Raw genomic sequence first — 10439 nt, 5'->3', positions numbered from 1 at the left:
TTTCTCCTAAAAGTTCAATGAAATGCTTGAATTGATATGTTTGCCAAAAAGGCACTCAAGCTTGATCTGCAAAACTGAGAGTTCATAATAATCCAAAGATATAATGGATCTTTTATAATTGAAGCAGGTTACAGAGCCAAAAAAAATCTCATAGAAGAACAATAATGGATCAGTCAGTTTTGGCCATAGCTTGGGCCATCCTGCAAATCACTCTCCACTCCATTTTCCATCTTCCACCTCTCTATGCTGAGGAAAGCAACCAACATATTGAAGGATGCATCCCACCCCAAACGCACTTGCCTGTTTCTCCTCCCTGCCCCCCACGTTCCATCAGGCAGAATTACAAATTTGAAAACCTGCACCTGCAAGATTCAAGGGCAGTTTCTCACCATTTGCAAATGCTTAAATGAACATTGCACAAGTAAAAGATGATGCCTTTGCATTGTTTAACTGGTTTTGTGTGACACTATACCCTGCACACTTATTGTAAACCCCTCCCTGCACGCTTATTGTAAACCTCTCCCTGCACTTTTGTTTATATTCTGGTGCTTCGTAAATAGGTTTTCTTACCTGGAAAACTTGCAAAGTTTTAAATTGTATTTTAATGCATGTTACAACAGTTCCATTCAAAAATTGAACTGAAAGGATTAAAAAAGTTGTTTTTTCTGATTTTTGCCTCTCAACATTCTGATGGAGTTGGCCTCTTGTCACAATGTTTTAACAGATGTGAGTCAGTCACCTCAGTATTTTGCATGTGTAAACCCAAATTTACCAAGAAACTGGTCAAGATTAGAATAGATAATGCACAAAAAGAGCAATTGATCTGATGCCTCTTTTGTCATCTGACCTTTTGAATCCTAGAACAAAGGCACAGTAGCAATTAGCCCATTGAGTGACCTGATCAGTTCCATTGATATTGGTCTTTCCCCACAGTCCTGCAAATTATTTCCTCAGTGATTCTGTTTCCATTACCGTACCAGGCAGTAAATTCCAAAAATATTTTAAGTAACAAAGATCTAATGGCGGTTGGACCCTACAGGTGTGCTGTGACTCCGTGGGCCCACACCAAACAGATCTAATGGCAGATGGCCCCTACATGTGTGCTGTGACTCCATGGGCCCACACCAGAGGCAGCGTTGCCATTTTTTTTGTTTTGTTTCTCCTCGTGGAATATAGATTGAAAAGATTGAGGATTAAAAAATAAATGATCTGTAAGATCAGAGGATGAAGCAATGGATTTTGTTAAGGCACTATTTAGGTGAATACATGATCACAAATCAAATGCTGGCAACCATTCAGATCTCCAATTGAGACCCAAGTGGAAGCTGAGAGCTAATGTGATTGACTCAAAGTTTATGTAATGTGAATAGCAGTAAATCCATCAGCACACTTCATAATGGAGTTGATAGCTGGCATCTGCTATTGCACAGTTAGCTGTGAAGGTTTGCTGTCAGTGAATTTCCCACTTCTTTGAGCATTGTGCTGTTGCAGCCATTTCTAGTATAATCTGCAAAAAAATCAATGTATTGGCAAGAACATCAGCAATTAACCAACATGCAAACTGTTTAAATAAATCCTCAGTATGTTTTTTTTTCAATTGAAAAAAGAACAAATGTTTTTTAATATAAAAATTGCTAAAATCTCCCTGAACCCTCCAAAATATTTTGTTTTCTTGATAGCTAATTACTCAAGATAATTATTTCAAAATGTTAAATTGTCTTGCATTTTAACATTTGTTTGACATTTCAGGTTTTTCTTCAACTTTGGGGTTGGTCTTGATTTTTAATGAGCTCTTTGTAATGCATTTAAGTGTTTTAAGGAAACTCCATCTTCCTGAGAACTCTTTCAAAAATCTGACTGCTTGATGGCATTAATATTGCTGGATGACCGATGTCCCTGGGAGTTGGTGTTGATGTCTCACCTATCTCATTTTCCAAACCCTAAAGGTGGACTGGGTGGCAAGCAAGTTGTTTCCAGTAGATTACTAGTCCTGCAGCAGTGTGGTTGGAGAATCACGACAAAATTAATGAGCACGTGATTGTGTGTTCTTTGGAAACAAGTGGAAGAGTAGGACCAATGGGGATTGCTCTGGGAGCCAGTAGATGTGATGGACTGAATGGCTACCTATGGACACCACGCAATATGGCAGTCTGAACTAAAAACAAAAAGTCATCCAAAAAAAGTTTGAACCCTGTACTGTGGCATAACTGTCTAATTTCCTTTTTTTTTTGCATCTAATTCTTCTGAAAATGTTTATAACTAGCTTATAAGGGGAGAAACTATACCTTTGGATTTGAGTGTCAGGACAAAGCTGGATACGCAGTTGCTTCAATAATACGAGATTGGTGCAACGGGTATTGTAAACATTTTAAGCAGCGTAATTAAATTGACCAGACAATGCATAGCAAAATGCAATATTGTATGAGAATGTGGAGTGGTTCCATGTATAATGCTCTGCAGCAGCCAATTATGCAAATCTATTCAGGTGATCTGAGAGTAAAATGCTCGAGAACCACTGCCTGAGATTATTGATCAAGGTCTCCATCATTTTTGTCGTCTGACATTTTATTGTATCCTCAAATACCCTCTCTGAGATGAATGTGTTGGAAAGTCTTCCTTTTCATTCCGATGTTTTACTTAACTGACTACCCAAGAGTTTTGATGAAGGGCTCCACTCCAAAGCATCAATAATTCTTTTTCTTCCATTGCTGCTTGACCTATGGAGTTCCTCAGCGGGGGATTATTTTTTTAATTACCCAATTACCCTTCTCAGTGAATATTTTGAACATTTTCTGTTTGAGATACTTGCTATATTGGATCTATTGATATGGTGAGATCATGTAGATTTTAACTGCAGAACAGCTTCTCACCAAAAGCCTAAACATGACACTTCCAGAAGTGTGAAAGATTTTAACATTAATAGCTGCCCCTTCCTGGGCCACAAACTCCTGCTGATCAAATACTCCATTTAACCTACAAACCCTGTGTACTGACAATAACCACAACAGCAATGCAAGTATAAGACAGCTTTAATAAACTAATATGTACACTAAGAGGTCTTATCTCTCTGCAAGATGAACCTGGAAAGCTAGACTGTAGCTCTGGACTGCTTTATATACAAGGTCACCAGGATGACCCCTGGTGACCGAGTGGTGTAATTACATATCACCACACGCTGTATGTTTTAGAGGGCAGGAGGAAACCAGAGCATCTGGAGGAAACCCACACAGTATTGATGAGAATGTACAAACTTCTGGCAGATCACGTCGTATTGAACCTGGGATGCTGACACTGTAATCTTCTTTGGCTTGGCTTCGCGGACGAAGATTTATGGAGGGGGTAAATGTCCACGTCAGCTGCAGGCTCGTTTGTGGCTGACAAGTCCGATGCGGGACAGGCAGACACGGTTGCAGGGGAAAATTGGTTGGTTGGGTGTTGGGTTTTTCCTCCTTTGTCTTTTGTCAGTGAGGTGGGCTCTGAGGTGTGACACTGTAATAGCATTGCATTAAATGCTGCACTAATTGTGGTGCCCTTTTTCTCCCTCAACCTTAGCCATTCTCAATGGTTTCTGGGTTGGGGGGGGGGGGGTTCCAACAGAATCCTGGTGGCCACAGCACATTTACTGGTAAGTAAAAGTCTTGTTTTTTTTACCTCACATAAAGCAATTAAGAAAAACAACAACAATAGCAATGAAGTACAGAAGAAACAAAACCTTGACTGCTTCACAGGGGAGGGGGGGGTCCCATAAACCTTGAGCAGATTCCTAAGGGGGTCATAGCCAAAAAAAACAAGAAAATGGCTACTCGAGCCTACTTCCTCTTTCTCCATTCGAAAATTGCCCTGAGAGCTGATTTTACCACCCACCTGGTGTCAATGGGCAAAGTCTGAGCTGAGATTTTGTTTAGCCTTTGCTACTTCCTGCTTGGAAATGAGAAGGGTTTTGAAAACTGTCTGCTGGAATGTTTGGGACAAATATTAGCACCAGTTTCCTGTTATAAAGTATTTTTGCTTGTTGCAATTGAAGCCAATACCAGTGGAACACAATCTACAGACGATGTTTATTGATCAATTGTGCTCATAACATAAAACTGGTTAAAAGTCAATAAATTCCTTAATCTTTTATTGCAAATATTGAGACCTATTTTCTGCCTGATACCCATGCAGAACCTGAGAATAGATGCATCGAGATCCTTCTGAGTTTGTGTTGAGGAGCCTAGAGGCGTTGGTGTATGCATTCAAGGATCCCAGAGGCAGACAGCACGAGTGTATTAAGTAATTAAAAGTGTATTGGGGGATCTTTCATGAGCTGAGCCATTTTTTAAAGCAAGAAAAAAATTAAAACATTTGCTGGGTGCAGCTGTAGTATATGCAGCTCCAGCCACCATACAGAAGAGAGAGGGGGGAGGGGGAAAATAAAATAAATTCATTGGATTATTGGTTGGTTGAGCTATGTCTGTGCCAGGAGAGAGCAGATAGACTAGCTTTGCTTCTCTAGAGCAAAGAATGCTGAGGCATATAGATCAGATACATTTTGGGAAATTTAGCAGAGATGTCTAGAATGCATTTTACAGCATGGGAGGTTTAGAGGAGATTTGAGGAAACCAGTTTTTCTTTTACAATTTTTGAGTTTAACATATAAACTTGCATACAAAATTTTAAGGAAAATGCACACCAAGTAATCTCGTTCATAAAAGTATGAAAAAAGGATGGAACTACATTAACCAGTTCCTTAATCCACATGATAAACAAGTTATTGAATTAATCTATGATAACCATGTTAAACCCATATTTGCCAAATTAATCAAAATAAAAATCGACAAAAAAAAACTAAAAACTAAATGTAATCTTCCCCTCCCTCTAATCAAAAAAAGGAATTATGGATCGAAAAGTGACCTCCAGTCATCGGACAGAGAATCTTTAGGACATTCAAAATTCTTAATTCTTCCAATCCTGATTCTATGAATGGGCCCCACATCTTTACAAATTGAAACTTTCTATCTTTAATATGATATCAATTTTCTCTGCTTAAATAGGACATTAAATCATATAACCACTGTGTGAATAGTCATCTTACCATTTCAATAAAATTGCTCGTCTGGCTATCAGTGTGGTCAAGGCTAAAACTTTCTACTGAGTTGCAGACAGAGGTATATCTGGCTCGAATGAAAAACCAAACAAAGCAACTAATGGACGTGGTTCTATTTTGATCTTAAAATCGTTGATAAAGTTTGAAAAATGTCTAAAATTTTTTCTATATGGTCCTATCCCATTTAAGTGTATAGTTGAGTACTAGAAACTCTTTGACATAGAAAGCTGGGTGTCAAGTGTCAGGAAATAAGGAAAGGATAGATGGGTACCTGGTTGGATTCCGTATTTATGACTCGACAATTCCAAGGTGGATGTCTTGCACTCAGAAAAATGCAAGCCACAGGACCTCTTGGCAATCCATTTGGATACAAAGTCCAATGTGGCAATGTGAATCTCCCCTTGCTTCCCAGTTCTCAGACAGGGAAATCTGTCTGCTGAACCTGTACCTGATTTACCTGGTGTGAGGTCATTACAACAAATGTGAGGAAATGGCTTATTGGAGGAAGTGAGGTAAAGGTTTTATTTGATTTAATCAAGTGGTTTAAATGTGTTTACCATTTAAATTGTATGTGCTTTTACTCCAATTTTGAGTGATTTCATATTTTGTTAATGTATTTAAATTTTTGATAGATTAATATACATTCACTTCATACAGCAGGGTTGATAGCTGGGATCTTCCTTCTGCAGTCTCCATTCCTGTCACTGAAGCCAGAGAAATGAACAGGCTGTGGACAACCAGTGTACTCAGGACACAGAGATCTACACCACTTACTTTTAAATCTCTTTTTATACTTCAAAGATGAAATTTTTATTTTTGTCTGTAATTTCCTGGGAGAAACTGAGGATCAAACAGCTGCTTATATGAAACAGGAAAGTCTGCAGATGCTGTGATTGTAGTAAAAACACGCAAATGTTGGAGGAACTCGGCCAGTCATTTGCTTATACCTGTACCTGAAAAAGGGGCGAGGCCTGAAATGTTGGTTACCCTGTACTTCCCATGGCTGCTGCATGACCTACAAAGTTTCTCCAGCTAGTTTGTGTGCTGCACTCAATCCAGCATCTGCAGACCTTCTTCATCTCAAATCATCTGCTCATTTTAGAATACGCTTAATGGGAGTGATGTCCAGCCTCAGAGTTAAGTCATGGGTTCAGGCTACATAGTTTTTATCCTTGAGTATAAAAGATTTTTTTTAATCAATGTTGTTTAAGTTATTAAAGGATTTTAAAGTTCAATCATTTTGGCAAGGCATTAAAGTAGTTTTGGAGAAATTATATAATTTTATACTACTGTTAGATCCAATGATTTTCTTGTTGGGAAATTTATATTCGTTAAGAGGAATGGGATTGGATAAAACTCAAATTGCTTTTCTACGTTCGGTACTATCAGTAGCGCGTAAATGTGTAGCAAGTACTTGGAAAGACGATACTGAGATTAATATAGCTCATTGGCATAATTAATTGAAAGTATGTGTTGTTATGGAAAAAATGACTTGTACTTTACATGATAATATTCTTTTGTTAGTAAGTGGTCACCGTATTTGAAATTTATGCATTTAGATATACTTTGAAATGTTAACATTTTTAAAAAAAATCTTTTTTATAAATATATAATCAATATTTTCTTTTTTTTTTTGCTGTCCGTAAGGGAGCTGGCTGTAAGGGTGGGGGATGGGTATTAATGAAAAAATTTTTTTGACTATTTATACTGTTATTTTCTGTTTTCTTTTAAATAAAGTTTTTTAAAAAAAATTACTGAAGGATTTGACTGGTGAAAATGTTGTTGGGGCAGATCCAGAATTGTAATCTTAAACTTAAACTTGTAATTGTAATCTTAAACTAGAGCAGATAATCTTCAAAGGAGTACGGAGCCCAGTTTATTTTGCACATTAGTGACTAAGGGACTTGTTGGGAAAACAGCATTAAGGAACAAAATTAATTACTATTGTAAACCATGACCTAATTGAATGGAGGGGTTGAATGTCCTCTTCCTATGTTAAATTTTCAATCTGAGGGGGAAAAAAAATTGGACAGTGTAAAATGAACAGTGATCTTGAGCTTTTCCACCTGATCCCATGAGTTCATTTTGAGATCCACTTTATTTCCACAAAAAGAAATTGATGCACAGTTATCAATCAACTTTAATATTGTAATTGCTTATGACACAGTGCAGGTTAAAGCAAATATTAATCCATCAACGAAATGATCATTCACTCAGTGCCACATTATGAGATATGGTATGGGTGTAAAAATATAATTCAAAATTTCATTTTACAAGAATTTCAAAAGATTATCTTTAAGGACTGTGGCCTGAGAACTTCAATAGACTTTATGCTGCAAAAAAACAAATATTGTGGATTGAAACAGAGTTATTCTTTACTAAAATCTGCCCATACAATTGTTAACTTAATATTCATCTATTATTAAACTGATAGCTAAGACTTTCCTTTCATTAACCAGTGTGCAAAGTGAAATGCCCCCATGGAACACTTAAGTTTTTGATTTTTAAAAAAAAAAAGAAAAACATCTTAAATCACAATTTGTGGGGGGAGGGAAAAGTTTATTACTTGGACAATAAATGCAAGATGCAGTTTTAATCATCGTCTTTGAAAACATCTATTCCTGCCGCCTTTGTCAAGATCTAACAGGATCATTTGCTAAAAGCATATTTGACCACAAGGTGGTATGATTGAGTTTTAACATTTTCATGCTTTTTCTGCTTTTAACATTTGGTATTAAAATATTTTTTAATACATTAGTTTTATTTCTACAACAAAATTGGGCAAAATGGACAGTAAGATTGTGTTGGAAGAATTATGATCCATGAATCAGATTATCTTGATGTGGAAGAATTATATTCTTTTGTCTTTGTACAAATAAACAAAAGCTGACTGTTTATAATTGTTTACATCCATCAATACTTATTGTGGAAAGCACCATGCTGATGTGTAAACATAACCAAAAATTGTCTTTGCATTTTAAATACAATATTCTCCAATGAAACTAAAATTGGCTACTAGCTTTTCAACTAATATCCAAAGATCCATTGTATTGGATAGTGTGGAGGACTGGTTTAAATGATGGTAGTGTATTACAGTGTACACTGCAATATTACAAATTTATTCTTAATTCTTCCTCAAATCAGCTTTCTTATAAATTCTAACTCTAACTGAAATTAAGTTGAGTAAAGCTTGGAAAGCAGCCACCAAGTTTTTCATTCTCACAACATACATTTGGCATCTTGTTTTGATCCAGAGCTAAAACACGCTAATGATTTGGCAAGTTTGTATCATCTCCTGCTAACTCAAGTTTATGTAGAAGTTGCCAAATAGAACGGTTAAAAAGGCATCCTAAGATTTTCGCCATATTGAGTAAAAGGCAAATGTCTGCAGATGCAGTGATTATAGTGAAAGCACAATGCTGGAGAAACTCAGAAGGCCACACAACGTACTTTGAATAGCAAAAAAAAATAGTTGGTGCCACTATTATGGCTTTCTCTACTTTGGAGACATTGAACGCAGACTGGGGAGATAGCTTCACCAAACGCTTCACTGTCTTCTTCAATGACTGGGATTTTCCAGTGGCCAACCATTTGAATTCTGCATCCCATTCCCAAATAGATCTATCTATGGCCTCATGCACTGCCAAGTCAGAGCCACCCATAAATTGGAATCACACCACCTAATATTCCATCTGTGCCCTCACCAACCAGATGGCATTGACTTTGGTTTCTGCTGGACCACTCCCTGCTCTCCCTCTCTTTGTCACTCCTCTGTCTCTTTTCCTCCAGTTATCCATCCCCCTTCCCTCTCCATTCAGAGGTCTATTACCCCTTTCTTGTCTGCCTGTGCTCTTTCCCCACCTACCACACCACCATTTTATTCAGATGCTTGCCTTCATGAAGAGCTCAGTCCCAAAATATAAGATGTGTGACCTGCTGAGTTTCTCCAGTATTTTTTTTAACTTGCATTATTTATTGATTTTCAATAATTAGATTAAAAAGCTATCTGCTTTAAGCCAAGGAACTGCAAGTCTCCTCCCAGCTTCCATTTAACACTCCCAATGAAAGTCAAAGATATTCTAATTTAAATTGATGAATATTTTCAATTTGTCGTGACAACAATCAATTCTGCATTTGTTTGCATAAATTATGAAGTGCAAAATTCCAAAACAATGCCATACTTTCTTTTGCTGACACAGAAGAAAAGTATTACCAACAAATGGGCCATGAATTGGAGTTGTTTGAATTCTTTGTTAGTCACTGTTAAAAATAGATAAGCCTCACATGGATATTTCCACTAAAATTAGTAACTCTTTGGAAGAGCAGCTGCTTGGTGTCTGTTGGTGCAGCTTTCTTTGTGATTGGAGTTTCCTTATCAGGATGGAAAGGTCTTAAGATGCACATCATTTGGCAGGCACTGGTTGAACAATGAAAGGATCTTATTTCAAAATTTCCTGGTGAGGCATAGCCCCTGCTAAAGTAAGGGAAACTGACTTAAAGACTGAGTGAATTTATTTAACGTGTTGAAGCAGAAAAGAAACTAAAATTAGCAACATTTAGTCCATTTTGACTAAACTTGTAAAACTAAAATAAATGTACATTATGCCACAAAAAAATAGCAATGCACATTCCAGCTTCTTCTGAAATTTGGATTTCCACAGCATGCAGCTTATCAAATTGGGGTTCAGCTCCCAGTGGTCATTTATATAACGTCGCCATTCGCTGTATCAGTGGAGCTTTCATTCTGATTCGATGCTCTATTAATTTCTTCCATCCCTCAGATATTTTTTTCTCCAATCCCTTATATTTAACTTTTATTCAAAGCAATTTGGACAGTAATCTTATTTTGCAACTCTGGGGCAAAGCCTGCACCTGATAACATCTCTGTATCTTTTTTTCTGTATCCTTTCATGAAGATGAACTATTAAATCTTGTTCTAACCACAGCTGAATATCCAAACTTGCTATTATTTTCTTCACAGGCTGGTTCATCTTTGCTTCATAGCCTTCTAATTTTTAATTTGATAACCAGATATTGATGTTTCACTAAGTTTATGTTCCGAGTGAAATATTGCAGTCTTGTGCTCCAAAATGACTATTCCATGCTTTTGTGCTCTTGACCTTGAGAGTTCTCCCATTTCATGTATCTGTATTTTTGCTTTAATAGCCAATTTATCATTGATTTTCCTGAACAGATATTTAAAAATAAACTCCAATCTATTGATGAATTTTTTCTTCTCCATCCATGTTTATCATGAATGTGACTCTTACAAAGAAATATCATTCTTGCCAAAGGTTAGAATCATAGTGTCATCAAAAAATGGCCCTCAACCAAAACTTGTCCATGCTGATTG

The sequence above is a fragment of the Narcine bancroftii genome, chromosome 9, assembly GCF_036971445.1.
Source record: "Narcine bancroftii isolate sNarBan1 chromosome 9, sNarBan1.hap1, whole genome shotgun sequence".
Lineage (NCBI taxonomy): Eukaryota > Metazoa > Chordata > Chondrichthyes > Torpediniformes > Narcinidae > Narcine > Narcine bancroftii.
Note: the sequence above shows the minus strand (reverse complement) of the source record.